This window comes from Podarcis gaigeae, assembly GCF_964106915.1.
Source record: "Podarcis gaigeae genome assembly, chromosome: 7".
Taxonomy (NCBI): Eukaryota; Metazoa; Chordata; class Lepidosauria; order Squamata; family Lacertidae; genus Podarcis; species Podarcis gaigeae.
The window spans coordinates 8,217,980-8,234,304 of NC_139683.1; the positions used below are offsets into that span (position 1 = coordinate 8,217,980).

At 45.0% G+C, this 16,325-nt stretch overlaps 1 long non-coding RNA gene across 1 annotated transcript in view; it reads right to left on the bottom strand.

The window, feature by feature from the left end:
* Positions 1-16,325, bottom strand: part of LOC310849327 — a 344,819-nt gene that overhangs the window by 284,888 nt on the left and 43,606 nt on the right. The window contains exon 2 of the long non-coding RNA XR_014566859.1: positions 6,736-6,786. This is a non-coding gene — a long non-coding RNA (uncharacterized lncRNA). The remainder of the gene's footprint in view (positions 1-6,735; positions 6,787-16,325) is intronic.

Below are 16,325 nucleotides of genomic sequence, written 5' to 3' on the forward strand. Positions count from 1 at the left end.
ACACCACAACAGTAATGGAGGAAGCAACCACTGGTGAACCAGGAGAAAATTTTCGGTGAGTTTAAAAGTTCTTGTCGCTCAGGAGAAAAGTCCAAGAGCAGCTAAAGAATTTGGATTAGATTAGCAACATTTCTCCGAGGTTTCTACATCACCCCAGTAAGGAGCCCACAAAAAACCTACACACTCAGGATGTTTGGCCTTGTCCTCCCTGAGGACATAGATGTGTGTGTGTCTGTGTGTTCCTACTTCTACAATTTGAGAGATGAGGAGTTCACAGGGTTGAATAGGAACCTACGAGCCTGCTTTATATCAAGTCAGTCCATTGGTCCATCTGCCTCAGGATTGTCCCCACTGACAGCATCTCTCCAAGGTTTCCAGAAAGGGACCTTCCTCACCTTACCTGCAGTTGCTGGAGACATTCTGCTTGCCCAGCAGATGTGCTGCCATTGAGCTACAGCCACTATTAACTTCCTAAATTTATTCCACAGAGAAAATTAGGATATCCACAGCAGAGTTTGACAAAAGGCCCAGTTGTTACAGGACTGCCTGAGAGCCAGTGCGGTATAGTGGTTAAGAGCTGTAGACTTGTAATCTGGGGAACCGGGTTCGCGTCTCCGCTCCTCCACATGCAGCTGCTGGGTGACCTTGGGCTAGTCATACTTCTTTGAAGTCTTTCAGCCCCACTCACCTCACAGAGTGTTTGTTGTGGGGGGAGGAAGGGAAAGGAGAATGTTAGCCACTTTGAGATTCCTGAAGGGGAGTGAAAGGCGGGATATCAAATCCAAACTACTTCTTCTTCTTCTTCTTCTTCTTCTTCTTCTTCTTCTTCTTCTTCTTCTTCTTCTTCACCACCACTTTAGACTATCTCAGAGAGCAGGGGTGTCATCTCACTTTCTTCATGACATGCCAGCGTTCTGCCTGCAAGAAAATGAGCTTCAGGAACTGGCTGTAGCCCAACAGCCTACTTTGCATGCCAAAGGTCCCGGATTTGATCTCCAGAATTCCTAAGTGGCATCTGGGAACAAGCCTTGTCTGAAACAACCACTCCATGGAGCTAGGTGGACCCACTGTCTGATTTGATATAAGACAGTTCCCAACAATGATCACATTTCAGCCATTGGATCTCCCACCTACAGTATAAAGTGTCCTAGCTCAGGCACTCCTGTGACAATTGGGCCTTTTGTCAAGCTCTGCTGTGGATATCCTAGCCCCACCCCTACCAGCTGAAGCCCTCTTGGAATAAGCAACAGCACGTAACCAATACCCTCTTTATGGAGGGAAAATAAGCCACTACAGTAAGCTAAAGTAGCTTTCCTGAGATGTCTTGTTTAGTTTCTCTTTCTTGCCTGCTTCAGTTGAATCCAGAAATACCTGACACCATTGAGTAAAAAAAGACCAGTTTAAAGCTTACAGGCGTGTCTGTCTTGAAGCCTACTCTGCCACAGAAGACCCCTTGGGAATGCAGGGCTGGTGAATACAGTCTCCAAGCTGTGAGCAAATAGCTACAATTTGGACCTAGTGTTCTTATTTTAAAAAGGAAGAGTTACTCACTTTTGATGGCACAGAGCAAGAGGTTCCTTTATCCCTGGTTGGACTAGATGATCCTTTGGGTTTCTTCTGAAATATACTCGGAGTCAGGTGTGAATTTCATGCTCTTTATTTAGCTCATAGTAGCAATGAATGAATCTTTCCCCAAAACGTCTAGCTATATATACATTATTTACACAATGGGCCCCCCGTGATTGGATAATTCTGGGCTGCTCCTGTGGGCCAATCAGGTCACTGATTCACTTGCACCTGGAGCTGGATTGGGTGGCTCCTGCGGACCAATCAGACTGCAGCATTCTGGATCCTATTGTTCTAGGATTCAGCTCAGTACATAACACTTCCAACTCTATGACTATTTATTTATATATGAAATTTTATTGTATGTACATCTCACCTTCTACAAGGAGTTCAAGGTGGCATACATGGTTCTCTGCTGCCTCATTTAATCCCCACACCAACCTTGTGTGGCAGGTTAGGCTATCAGGCAGTGATTGGCCCAAGATTATAAAAAAAAAAAAAAAAAAATGGGGGGGGGGAAACCACAGCTAAACCTTAGAAATTAATAAATGGTAGGATTTTGATTCTTTGATATGGGAAGGGAGGAATACAAGCTACAGAGGAATTCCTGAGCTTGTCTATGCAAAATGACCTGGCCAGCTAAGACCATTAAGAAACAATAGAGGGCCATTATCAGTGCAAGAGAGCTGTTCTCCTCCCTTGCCCTGAGGTGTCAGCAGAGATTGGAGGGTTTGGAAGGTTGCCGGGGTAACTCAGTGTGAGGTGACAGGAAACAAGTGTTTTCAGCAAGGTGTGTTGGGCAGAAGAAGGGAGATCAAAGGCGGAGGTCCATCTTGGGCAGGTTGGCTGAAGGCTGGCTGCCCTGCTGTGGGGGACAAGTCTCTCTTGAGATGATCATGCTAGACTCCCTCCATTCAGACTGAATGTGTAAATAGGTGAAAGCGGTGTGATTATATTCCAACCCAACTTTGCCCACTCAGCGTAGTGACCAGGGAACACCACAACATTGCTTTTGCCCTGCCCCCTCCCCCCAGCCGATTGTCAGCTTTGAACTTGAAAAACAAAACAATGATTTTTCAAAAGGTTATTCCATTCTATTGCTTCCCGAGAGCTTCCTCACATGTGTCAGGACAGCATCGGGATAAATCATTATGTGTGAGGTTTGTGTGCTTCTTCCATCTCAGGAGAAAAGGGAACTCTCTGTTGCATCATAGATGAAGCTGCCGCCAGGACATAGACAAGCAAATTTATTTTATTTTTAATTTATTTTTAAAGGGGTCCTTTTTCTGTTAATGACACAATGTGGATGCCTCTGAAGGAAAGAGGGGCTTTCTTTCTATCCATCACATTGATGTAACATCTTTGACAGACAGTGACATCTTTCAGTGCTTGCCATTGCCTCCCCCCAAAAGTCAACCACTCATTAAAGTAAAGCTCTTAAAAAACAAATAACTGCCCAGCCTTATTCAGAATGTTCTTTACATTCCCCCCACCTTCTTTTTTTTTTTCCTTTTCATGTGCAACAGAAAACATTGAAGCAAAACAATGGAACAGAGTCTGACAGGGCATACGTGTTGTGTCGCTGCTTCACAATCAGAGCATGTTCTCCAAGCTGACAGGGGTGGGCATTGGTGTGCATGCTCAGTCATCCATCCCAGCCAAAGGAGCCGGCGTCTGACTCCTCGAGAAGGCCGCCTGACAGCCCTCACTCCCCACTGATCTCCGGGGTGAGCACACCTAAAAAGAGTCCTCTCTTGCCTCCTGGAATAATTTCAAGAAGCCTGATTTCACTTAAAATGGTTCTGCTCTCCAGAGTCATCCAAAACATTATCCAAGAGAAAGATAAACTATAATACTGGAGGCAGGTGGTAGGCAGCCTTGCAGCTCAGGTGCCTGAACGTTGCTTTCTGTGTAGAGTTGGAAGGGATTCAAAGCATCATCGAGTCCAAACCCCCAGGAATCAGGAATCACAGCTAAATGAGGGCTAGAGAATAAGTTGTCTGGTCTCTTTTCCTTTTCTTTCAATGGGCTCAAGGCAGCAGGCTGTGCTGGGCTCAGGGGTTAACCCGAGCCACGTGGTCCAGGTCTGGTCCCGAATCCAAGGATTCCACGAGGAGTCAGTCCAACAGGGCCAAGACAGGAAACCAGGCTAAGTCAGGCACAGGGTCACAAGCAGCAATATTGCTCCCACAACCTGGAGCAGGGTCCTATAGCCTTTTATCTCTGATGGGGTAACGGCCAGTCCTGATCCCCCGGAGACTCACCTCCCTGTCTTGCCCGAAGGTGAGCACTCCTCCTGCAAGTACTCAGGTCTCTCCTTTTCTCAGACCTCAGTCTCTGCAGCTCGGGAGATGTCAGTGGGTTACTAGAACCAGAGGCCGCCTCAGCCTCTCCTGACCCAACTGGTAGTGGAACAGCTGTACGTGATTGCCCAGCTGAAGGCAACAAGGTCATCCCCGCATCTGTAGCCAGGGCAGGCTCAGGCCCCTGACTTGGCCCAGCTGGTGCTTGTTGCAGGGGAACCTGTGCAGACTGGGGCTCTTCAGGATCAGGCTCCAGACTCGGTTCAGATGCCACCTGAGGCAGAGGATCCAGTGTGGACTGAGACTCCGCTGGCTCCGGCTCTGGCTCCGAGTCCCAGGCCATCACACAGGTGTGTGTGTGTGCGCGCTCACACAAACACACACATATTTATTCTCACAACAACCCAGAAAGGTAAGTTAGGCTAAGATTCAGTGACTGGCACAGTTACTACTACAGCACTCTAACCACTACACCACACTGCGTCTCCTGGTGATGATCCTTTAGTATTAGAGTTCCTGTTCCTTGGATTAATGTGCACCAACATCGTTCTAAAGAAGGTGAGGAGGGGGGAGGATCTCAACCTGCACTTTCCTTGTGCAGCCATCACAAAATCATATGCCATTGGGTTGTATTTATAGGCTGACAAGCCCCTGAGGTTCTTGAAAGGTTTTGTATTGTGCTGCCGATTGCAGCAGACTGTGATTTCTGCAAGCATGTGACTATTTCTGCTTCCGTGTAGCTGTCACTCTGCAGCGCTGGGCCTTCCCATCAGTTTTGGAATCAGAGGCATGCAGAGAAAACGCAAACGCTTTTGACGAAACAACCCCTTCGTCCTCACATTCCTGTTTCCCGTTTCGGCGTCCAAGACAAATGGAAACATTTGTTGATGAACATGCAAGCGCATTAGCCTGAATAACACATTTAGCCATTTCTGTGAGGATGCTGACAACTATATTACAGGCTGAAGAGCACCCACCTGTCTCACGTGTGTGTGTGTGTGTTTCACCAACACAAAAACAGTGATCAGAGGGAGGATCAGATTAGGAGGCATCTCATTGCTTAACATTCTATTTTTTATACACACTTACATTGCTCTGTTACAACCAAGAGCCCATTAAATGCCTTGAGATTACCATATTTGCATGGCAAACAGGTTACCTGGAGATTAAAGATCTTAAAAAGAACTCACTCCAATTTTTAAAACTCTCTGGTGGTGGTGGGGAGGGGGGGAGACATGATTCTCTCTCTCTCTCTCTCTCTCTCTCTCTCTCTCTCTCTCTCCTGACCCCAAAGGTTAATGTTTCAGAGAAAGCCTTGTTTATTTGAAAGGATCGCTAAGCGGTTTGTTTTCTTATGCTCAGCACCTTAATTCTCACCAGCCATAAAACTGTCCAGATGTTTAAAACAAAAAGGCCACCAGCGGATTAACAGAGATTACTGAGATAAAGATAGACTTCTACGATGTGTAGCTATGCCGTATAAATTGCTGGGGCAAATACTGCTCAATAAGCTCTCCAGCTACAATCCTGCAGCGCTGAGAAGCTTCTCACAAGGCTACAGCTTAATCCTTCTTTTTCCTCTTGGCAGTCGAGGGCACATATGCAGGCTACTCACTTGAAGACAGCCCTGTGTAGTATAATTGGGACTACATTACATACTCCATTTGCTCTCTTCTTGGCATCCTCAGATCACTTCTGTGTGAGAACATCTGGCCATCTCAGTCCCATCAGAAAGAGGGAAGGATGCCTGGTCCCTAATACTGGCATTGTTGTTCTTCCTGGGTTTCAGAGCTGCATGGTGGAACTTCAGAAAGGGCGCCGCAGATCAGAGATAGAGCATCTGCATTTCATGCAAAAAATCCCTGGTTCTATCCCTGGCACCTGCCAGAAGGGCTGGGAGAGACCTGGTGGAATTCCCAGAGAGATTGCTGAGCTAGATGAACCATTGGTGTAAGGCTGTTTCCTGTATTTCCTTGCAGAACAGGCTAAGAAGAAGAAGAAGAAGAAGAGTTGGATTTGATATCCCGCCTTTCACTCCCCTTCAGGAGTCTCAAAGCGGCTAACATTTTCCTTTCCCTTCCTCCCCCACAACAAACACTCTGTGAGGTGAGTGGGGCTGAGAGACTTCAAAGAAGTGTGACTGGCCCAAGGTCACCCAGCATTCGCATGTGGAGGAGCGGAGACTCGAACCCGGTCCCCCAGATTAAGAGACTACCGCTCTTAACCACTACACCACACTGGCTAAGCCAAATACTAACATTGTGTTGTGATTCGGTCATCACCATCACTTCAAAAGGTGGTCCAGAATGGAGCATGGTGCAAGCACATGCCAGAGAGGCTTTGAATGCAGGATCCTAATTCCCTTAATTTCCTAAACATACACACCACCAGACCTGGAGTCACAACTAGTCAGCAGAGCTTAAATGTGGTGGTTGTTCCACGATCTAATACCACTGCCACCTTGCCCTCAGATTGCTCTGTTAACCTACCAACTGTGTGAAGTTTGCATGTTTACTCGGAGGATTCTTGTTCAATTACAATGGTACCTTGCTTTCGAACATCTCCGTTGAGGAATATTTCGGTTTTCGAATGCCATAAACTCAGAAGTAAATGCTTCAGTTTTCGAACACACCTTGGAAATTGAACATGCCACACGGCTTCCACTGAGTGCTACATCCTGGTGCCTAAAAGTAAAGGCAAAGTGACCCCTGACAATTAAGTCCAGTCATGAATGATTCTGGGGTTGCGGCGCTCATCTTGCTTTACAGGCTGAGGGAACCAGCATTTGTCCGCTTCCGCAGACAGTTTTCCTGCGTCATGTAGCCAGCATGACTAAGCCGCTTCTGGCAAAACCAGAGCAGTGCACGGAAATGCTGTTTAGCTTCCTGCTGGAGCAGTACCTATTTATCTACTTGCACTGCATGCTTTCAAACTGCTAAGTTGCTGGTGCCTAGCTGTTGGCTATTGAACTTTCGGTTTTTGAACGTTTCATATCTTGAATGGTTTTCCGGAACGGATTACGTTCAAAAACCGAGGCACCACAGTATTTGAAAGGAAGGCTTAACTGTTAGGCAGCCAGACAGAAATACAAATAGTATCCCAGAAAAGAAAAGGGAAAAGAAAAGAAAAGAAAGAATAACAATATTAATACGCCCATGTGACTTCCCTCCTTCAGTACTCATCGTCCCTTAAACTTTTAAGTTCTTATTTACATTGCATCTTATACATCTCATCTTTAATGTTCTAAATATATTAATTTTTCCTAGGTCTACTTTACAAATTTAATCTATACATACCAACATGTTCTCCTTAGAACGGTGTTTACTCAGGAATTCTTCTCGTTGTGAGACTTTTGTGGGTAAACTGAAAGTTTGTTTGTACCCTGCTGAGAACCCAGAGCTGAGAGGAAGGGTGTGACAGAAAGAAAATGATTTGAGGTGTGTGTGTGTGTGTGTGTGTGTGTGTGTGTGTACCTTTTTATTAATACAATATTTGTTATATGTAATTGTGTATTTTTCTAATATTTTGTTTGTCTGGTGTTGCTTCAGTTTTCTGTACACTACTTAGATATATTTTTAATATATCAAGTGGTATAGAAATTAAACGGTCCAATCAAATTTATCTAATCAATTGGTGTTGGGGCTGGTAGGAGTTGTATCTCAAAACATCTGAAGGATACCAATTTGCGGAAGTCTGCCCTAGTACTTTTCAGAAAGACATGTTGAAATTGCAAATTGGACTCATATCCTAATTGTAATAGGTGGGTTGATTTTTAGAGCTTTTAACATCTTCACAATCATTTTCCATCATCCAGCATTTCCCTTATTTTCTGATCTTCCCATCCACCTATGTTCTGAGTTGCCTAAAACACTCTGAGCCACTGTTACTTATCGTTCTGTTTCAGCTCAGCTGGTCCAGTCGCTGTGTTTCATTTGCAGTGGCTCAGCCACAAATTACAGCATTTGTTGCGGACTACCTTCAGTCTTGAAGCATCTGTTTGAGCTCGCTGAACTGGAGAATGCAGCAATGGATCAATGTGCATTCACAATAATCCATCAGCAGTTGATAAAGGGACGCGGCGCAGTTACAGCTCACTGGCCCCTTCCTTTCATTTTAATTTGCTTATGCTGCTTTGGGGAAATTGTTTGTGATCTCTGGCTCTGTTTTCAAGGCAGGGTTCCCTTTCCCTTCGTGACCTTGCATATATCTAAACTTTATTTTCAAGAGACGTTCCAGAGGAAGCAATGTTTGTCCATGCACCTGGGATGAAGGCTCGAGAGACAGGACTTTTGGTTTATCGTTGTGTTTATTCAGCATCACATGAGAATCTGAAGCTAAACAAAGCAAACTCTTCCATGGCAAGCAGATGGAACATATCTAGGCAGAAAGAGGAGGTCATGCCTACCAGCTTGGGCAAAACCATCCCAGCAAAGCTCATTCACTGTACGTGGGTGATGATGAGAGGCATATCTTTGTACCTCTCTGTATAGGGGAACAGAAGCTGTGTAGGATCTGAGCTAGGCACTCTACTCCAAAGCCCATCATTCTGCAGGGAGCACACATCAGGCACCAATAATACGAAACCAAGGAGCCCCCTAGGTCCCTTGGCAATGGAAGATGGAGAAACGTCTTTCACTCAAGAGCATCTCAGGGTGCTTATCACTGGCATTAATCCTAACCTGCTTACCTGCCCACATTAAATGTCAACTGGAAGCAAAATCAAACAGCCAAACAAGCAAGCAGAAACCTACTGCAACCTAATCATGGAAGGGACAGTGTGGAGTAGGTGAAAACAAAGTTCTATGGAAAGCCAGTTGAGGAATACCCAAAAAATTACAATGCAGATTCCAAAGGGTGTCTAGAAAACCCCACACTGCCCATGGGTGGGTGAACTGAATGATGCAGAAATCAAAGAGGGAACCATATTAACTTATGGCCTGTGTATGTGGTTTCGGAGCTGCACAGTATGGGGAAAAACAATGCTGTCCAGGGTTGTAAAGACTGTGGAGAGAATAATTGGGTGCCCTCTTCCCACCTTGGATCAAATTGATGGTTCCAGGTGCCATAAGAAAAATGCAGAGATAGCGCAGGATAGTGCACACCCTGGAAATGATCTCTTTCAGCTTCTGCCTTCTGGAAGAAGGTACAGGGTTCTAAAGACTAGAACTAGCTGCCTGAGAAACAGTTTCTATCCAAATGTGATTTTGGTTTTAAACGCAGTGTAAGGAGTCTCTATGGGAGTATATTGTATTTTTAAAATGGGGTATCAGAGTTTTTAGGGGGCTAACTAGGTTGGGATAGCTGGGATAGCAGGCTTGTGGGTTTTCCAATTTCGTTGTTCTGTATGGGAAAATGACAATAAAGATTATCATATCGTATCAAGAGCAGAGGAGGAGCCTTATAGACTGTGTCAGACCACTGGTTTATCTAGCTCAGTATTGTCCACACTGGGTGGCAGCAGCTGTCCATTCAAGGAAAATTCATTCCCCTAGAAAGGAGAGGCTGAGCATTCCTTAAACTCCCAGTCCATTCTCTATCAATCAATGAGAAGAATGATGCATTTGAAAATGATCAAACGAGAGTGAAAATTGCAAATACTCGTGGGTGGTGTGCAGGTTTGAGTCATGCTTATTCTGCTTTGGATTTGGCCAATGGCTGTTTGTGAGTGTCCTTACTTTCGCTCCACAAATCAACTCACCAGTGGTCTGCACTTTGCTGCCTTCCCAGGTGTCTGGACTTCAAACATAGGCCAGAGGATTATGTATTGAAGTAGATTCATTAGATCAGGAAATGCAGACAGCTGGTGAGGCCGCAGAGTGCTGGAGAAACATTTATGGGAAGGAGAGAGAAAAAATACACATGCCGCCCTTGACAACACTGTAACACTAAGGCAAGCTCAGAATAATGCACTCACTGAAATCCTAAAGACTAGAAGAAACAGAAACATTAACAGTTTGGGTCCAGGATACCTGAAAGAGTACCTGTTTCCTTGTACTCCTGCCCATTCAGTGAGAATTTCAGGAGAGTTAGTGACCACCCTATGTCTCAGATGTATGACTTGTATCCACAACAAGCTGTGCATTTAATATTGTGTGCCCAACCCTCTGAAACTGCCTCCCAGCTGTGATTTGACAGACCGGCTGAACTTCAGGTGCTTGGCAAAGACCTTCCTCCTTTAGCTGACTTTAGAAGTTATATTATGCTATTTTTTTGTACTTATATCTTTACCCATGGTTGGTTGGTTGGTTGGTTTTCATTCCTAAGCACTTTATTATTTGATTGCTTGCTTTACTGACTGTTATGTAAACAGCTTTGGGATTATCTATGGTGAAAAGTGATCAATAAATACTGGAAATAAATAATAAAAACAAGGAAGTTTTTTTGAGGAATTGGAGGATAGCTTCTGACGAAGCACCACCAAAAACGTAAGAAAATGAGTCTGGTGGGTTTTGTTTTTGTTTTATATATGCACTTTAAAAAAGAAGAATTTATATGAGCAGTTTTGGCCCACTCCTAATCTAGACAGCACCTGCTACTTCAAGCTCTAAGTGCTTGTAGTACAACATAGCTCAGGGTGATGCAGAAGGTGTGCCTCCCTATATTCTCAAAGGACTCTCTTGATGGTAGAATGATCCTCAAAGTGGTAAAGAGTAGCTCTAAGTGGGGCAGCTGAATGAATGGAGGCTATGCCTGCCTATAACAAGTGTAAATTGGGACTGACAGATGAAGTTGAGCTTTCCTTGACATTCTTGTTAGAAATGCAGGTTGGGATCCAAGAGAGATGGTGGGGCAGGTTATGGAAAAGAAGGAGAGGAAGAGGAATAGAAGGCTGGATGTGTGCCTGTGTGTCAAGCAGGGGGCAGGGGGTGATCTAACAAGGTTTTGCTCCGTGTTGATATGCGCCGGGCAGCTCTTGACCACTGCCAGGGTGTTTATCCTTGTGGAAAATTGGCCGGCGCAGAGTGGATGGCTCTCGACACAGTGCACAAAGGAAGTGACAGTGATTCTGCGCTAATGGAAAGATACGAATTGCATGAGAAAGCGTCAGGCGAGCTCAGGCCTTTGAAAAGCAAAAGAGTTCTACTTGTTTGAACTTTAGTTTATCTGATGGAAACACTAGCTGTCAGCTCAATTCAGCTTCTCTTTCTTCTTTTCAGAGGCTGCCAGACAGCCCTCATTGAGATAAGCTTCAGGAGGAGGGGAGGAAAAGGCGAGGGCAGAGAGGGAGTCAGGAAATGCAGCTGTAACTGGGTAGCGTGATGGAAATGAAGGCACTCGAGAGGGCTTGGATGGAAATGAGTGGGTAAATATTTTAAACCAGGCATAGGCAAACTCGGCCCTCCAGATGTTTTGGGACTACAACTCCCATAATCCCTAGCTAACAGGAGCAGTGGTCTGGGATGATGGGAATTGTAGTCTCAAAGCATCTGGAGGGCCGAGTTTGCCTATGCCTGTTTTAACAGTTTTCCTCTTATGCACTGGCCTAGGGAATAATAATAATAGTAATAATAATAATAATAATAATAATAATAATAATAATAATAATATATTATTTATACCCCACCCATCTGGCTGGGCTTCCCCAGCCACTCTGCGTGGCTCCCAACAGAATATTTAAAACAAGATAAATCATTAAACATTAAAAACTTCCCAATACAGGGCTGCCTTCAGATGTCTTCTAAAAGTCAGATAGTTTTTTATTTCCTTGACATCTGATGGGAGGGAGTTCCACAGGGTGGGCGCCACTACCAAGAAGGCCCTCTGCCTCGTTCCCTGCAACCTCACTTCTTGCAGCAAAGAAACCATCAGAAGGCCCTCAGAGGTGGACCTCAGTGTCCGGGCTCAACAATGGGAGTGGAGAGGCTCCTTCAGGTATACTGGGCTGAGGGAACCACACTTTAAATCTACTCGCCTAGTCTACTGCACATTCCAGTGCAAAGGATTGCCATTGCTGTGTCTACACCATTGACTCTTCAACACTTTACATCCAGTATTTGATTTCAGACAGGCTGTGTTCTGTAGTGGTTAGAATGGCCATCACTGCCTCCCGTGGGAGTGACTGCCACAGTTTAACTGTGTGTTGCATGAAGAAATATTTTCTTCTATTCATCCTGAATCTTCCAACACTAGCTGTCCAGAATTTCTAGTGTTAGGAGAGATGGGGATATTCCCTGCTTTCTCCATGCAAAACACCATTTTATAAACTTCTATCGTAGAATTGTAAAGTTGGATCATGTAGTCCAGGGGCGTCCAACTTCCAAGAGAATGTGATCTACTCACACAATTAAAAACTGGCAGTGATCTACTCCTTTTGGGGGAGGGATTCAGGGCAAAGTTGTTGAGCAAAGTTGTTGAGCCAGATGGAAGAGCCAGTGATTGCCCGCAATCTACCAAAACATCCTGGGAATTGACCAGGATGTCAATTCGCAATTGACATGTTTGACCTCCCTGATCTAGTCCACCCTCTGCAATCCAGGGATGTGCAGCTGCTCCATACAGGGATCGAACCTGCAACCTTGGCATTATGAGCACCATGCCCTAACCAGCTGAGCTATCTTGTTATCTTCTCTCTAAAAAGACCAAATGCTACAACCCTTCTTCATAGGAGAGTCACTTTGGTTGCCCTTTTCTGAATCCTTTCCGTTTCTACAATAGCCTTTTTGTGTTGCATTATCATTGTAACATAATCATAAATTATGAAACAAGAGAGGGCTTCCATAGTAAATGAACCCAAGTGGCAAGGATGCCCGCAAATTACAGTTCTATAGAGTGCTTCGCATTCCATAATCCAGTGTTGGGAGGACTCCCAAAGCTACTCCATTGTGTTTTTCCCCGAGATAATCTCTCTCATTCACTGCGCCACATGCTAAAAGAACATTGTTGTTGTTTGCCTTTTGGCAGCCCGTGGAACATTGTTTACTGCACAACTGAGCTGTAGTGGAATGTAGGGAATTAGCTATTAACGATGTGAGATGAGAAGTTGATATTGCAAGACAAAATATCAGGATTGTTATATAGGATTAAAAACTCCACTGAGGATGCCTGAATGACAGACCGACCCAGGCACATCCAATTTCCTGTGGCTGGCAGACTTTTTTTATGTGCGCCAAAATATTTATCCACTAATCACGCCATTATCTGTGGAATCTTTGCATCAGCAGGCAAAGCTTCAGGGAGGGCAGCAAACACAGGGACAAATAAACAATACATTTTTACATAGTTCCAGTATTTCTGGTAGGGAAGCCCAGTGCTTTGTTTCAATAATGCTTGTTGTCAGGGAACTGCCATCGGAACGAGAGGAGGAGGCGAGGCTCCATGACGATGCTGGAGAGGGGACAAGTAGGGAGAGAGACAGGTCTCCTGTTGGGGAAGAAAACACCAGGGATGGAGTGGGGCCAATGGGGGAAGCAGAGAGCAGGCTCGGAGACTCTTCACTGGACACCAGCGGGGAGAGCACAGGTCCTCCGCTACCCACACCCTCCCTGCGCAGAAGACTTCCGCGCAGGGAGAGGAGGAGGAGACTGGGCGCCAAACAGCTTTTATGTTGGAAAAGGTTTAAGAAACGCCCACTGTCGGATTCTGCCAGCGACTGAACAGCCACGAAGTGAGGGGCTGTCCAGCCAGGAAAGGTTTAACCAGGCCACCTAGCCAGGAGTGGCGACAACTTACGCACGAGCAACCCCATATAACCATTACACTTGTGGAACTAACAGGGATGGGGAGAAATTTGATTCAATTTGCACTTTCTGAAATGACACACAAACTGAAATGAAGCCATCCTTTGAAATTTGCACTTCCCTACATTTCTACAGCCACAAAATGTGTACAAAAATAAGAATGCCTGGGCTAGAAATGCACGTATCAGTGAAAACAGGAACAAAAAATGCATTATGTTGGGGGATATTGCTTTGCAAAAATGTGCATATTAGTCCAAAGTGTGCACATTCGGTAAATGTACTGAAGAATTTACATAAGGACTTCTCCTTTTAAATCAGAATCTGATGTGGAAATGTGAAGATATGGAATTAAGATTTTTTTTTGGGGGGGGGGGGGTAAGAAACAGAGAGAAACCAGAATTTACAGATTCACTTATCCCTAGAATCTACTCTTAGGTTTTGTTTTAGATGGGGCATGGGTAGCACAGGTTAACGCTGGACTGGAGAACCTTTGGCCCTCTGGACATTGCTAGACTCCAACTGCCTCCATTCCAGACCTCTGCACATGCTGGCTAAAGCTGAAAGGAGTTGAAGTCTAGCAGCAACTAGAGGGCCAACAGTTCCTTATCTCAGCCTTTAAGGGATGCATTTGTCTGAGAATCTATCTGAATGCCTTGTGTCTCTACACTCCAGTTTCATCAGCCTTCATTATGTATCTGCAAAAGGTTTGTGATTTCATGCTCCCACTTGTATCACCATTTTTATTTTATTTTTGAAGTTTTGCTAATCAAGACTTTCCCATGTTGAAAATGCACAATTTGACATAGAAACTGGACTTCCAGCAGAGATTTGGGCACCAAACTGAAAAGAGAGGAGCCTGTGGGATCAAAAGAGTTGATAGCACAGCCCCAGGGGTTTTGGATTTGGACCCTCACACCACTGAGCCTGAATCTAGGAACTAGTCTAACTTATAGCATCTAGATCAAGGGAAGTAATAGTGCTACTGTATTCTGCTCTGGTCAGACCTCACCTGGAGTACTCTGTCCAGTTCTGGGCACCACAGTTCAAGAAGGACACTGACAAACTGGAACGTGTCCAGAGGAGGGCAATCAAAATGGTCAAAGGCCTGGAAACGATGCCTTATGAGGAACGTCGAAGGGAGTTGGGCATGTTTAGCCTGGAGAAGAGGAGGTTAAGGGGTGATATGATAGCCATGTTCAAATATATAAAAGGATGTCACATAGAGGAGGGAGAAAGGTTGTTTTCTGCTGCTCCAGAGAAGCGGACACGGAGCAATGGATCCAAACTACAAGAAAGAAGATTCCACCTAAACATTAGGAAGAACTTCCTGACAGTAAGAGCTGTTTGACAGTGGAATTTGCTGCCAAGGAGTGTGGTGGAGTCTCCTTCTTTGGAGGTCTTTAAGCAGAGGCTTGACAACCATATGTCAGGAGTGCTCTGATGGTGTTTCCTGCTTGGCAGGGGGTTGGACTCGATGGCCCTTGTGGTCTCTTCCAACTCTATGATTCTATGATTCTATTCTATGATTCTGCCATCTATCCTTTGTTCACCTTCCAACATTCCTCAGATGAAAATATGGACATTCTATTCTACATCAGCATCATTGCTTTTGCCCCGACTTTCCTCTCACTCCTCCAGTGTCCTCCCCACCCCCAGTGCTCTGTGAGCAGGGAGCAGAAGGTATGTGGTTACCCCTGGTACTTCCATCTGCACTTCAATCTGCATGCCAAAGGGAGAGACAGAGTTTTTGCTCCCCATGCTGCTACAGGCAGCACTCAAGTGATAGGCAGGGAGGTGAAGCATTCTGCCTTGTTGGTGCTGCAGTTCACCCCAGAGCATCACAAAATTCCACACGTTTTATTTTGTTGCAATAAATCTGTGGGAGATGTATGCAGGATTGTGCTTTCAGTTGCAATGTACTTTTTGTTAGGATTCCTGCTCCGTGTTTGCAGTCTTGAGATTGTTGTCTATCGCATGATGGTGTTTGTTTTCATTCCAAAATGTGGGAAGTAAAGGAGACAGGATGTTTTGGTATTACAGTGGTACCTCTGGTTACGTACTTAATTCGTTCTGGAGGTCCGTTTTTAACCTGAAATTGTTCTTAACCTGAAGCACCACTTTAGCTAATAGGGCCTCCTGCTGCTGCCGTGCCGCCACTGCACGATTTCTGTTCTCATCCTGAAGCAAAGTTCTTAACCCGAGGTACTATTTCTGGGTTAGCGGAGTCTGTAACCTGAAGCGTATGTAACCAGAAGTGTATGTAACCTGGGGTACCACTGTACTGTGTTCTGTGAAGTGGGGTTATTGTCCTTTGTTCTTTCTCTCTTTGCTGTCTGATGAGAAAGAGGAAGGAGCTAAAGCAGAATGCTCCGAGTATATTATATGTAAATAAACGTAGATTAGCCAAAATGCTGTGCTACTGAGTTCTGTTACGCAAATTGTGAATACTCTGGATACTGTGGATCCCTAAGTGTGCTGATGCTTCTTGGTATCAGTTGCTGTGATGTTCGCGCAGAAGAAAGCTTTTGAAGCTCCCAAACGATCAACCAGGAGGAAGAGAACATGCCAGTCGGGCTTGTGTCTCTTTCAGGATCCTACACGAGAGTAGGACGATCCTAACACTTTTAACGTGTGGTGTGTATGGTAGATTGTAAGTTCCTGCAGACAGGGACCTGAATATTCCAGTGCCACTTTGTGTGTTTGTGTGTGTGTGTGTGCGCGCGCAATAACAAAATAATTATAGCAACAATCCATTTTCAGTGAGGTAGTGTCATGTATC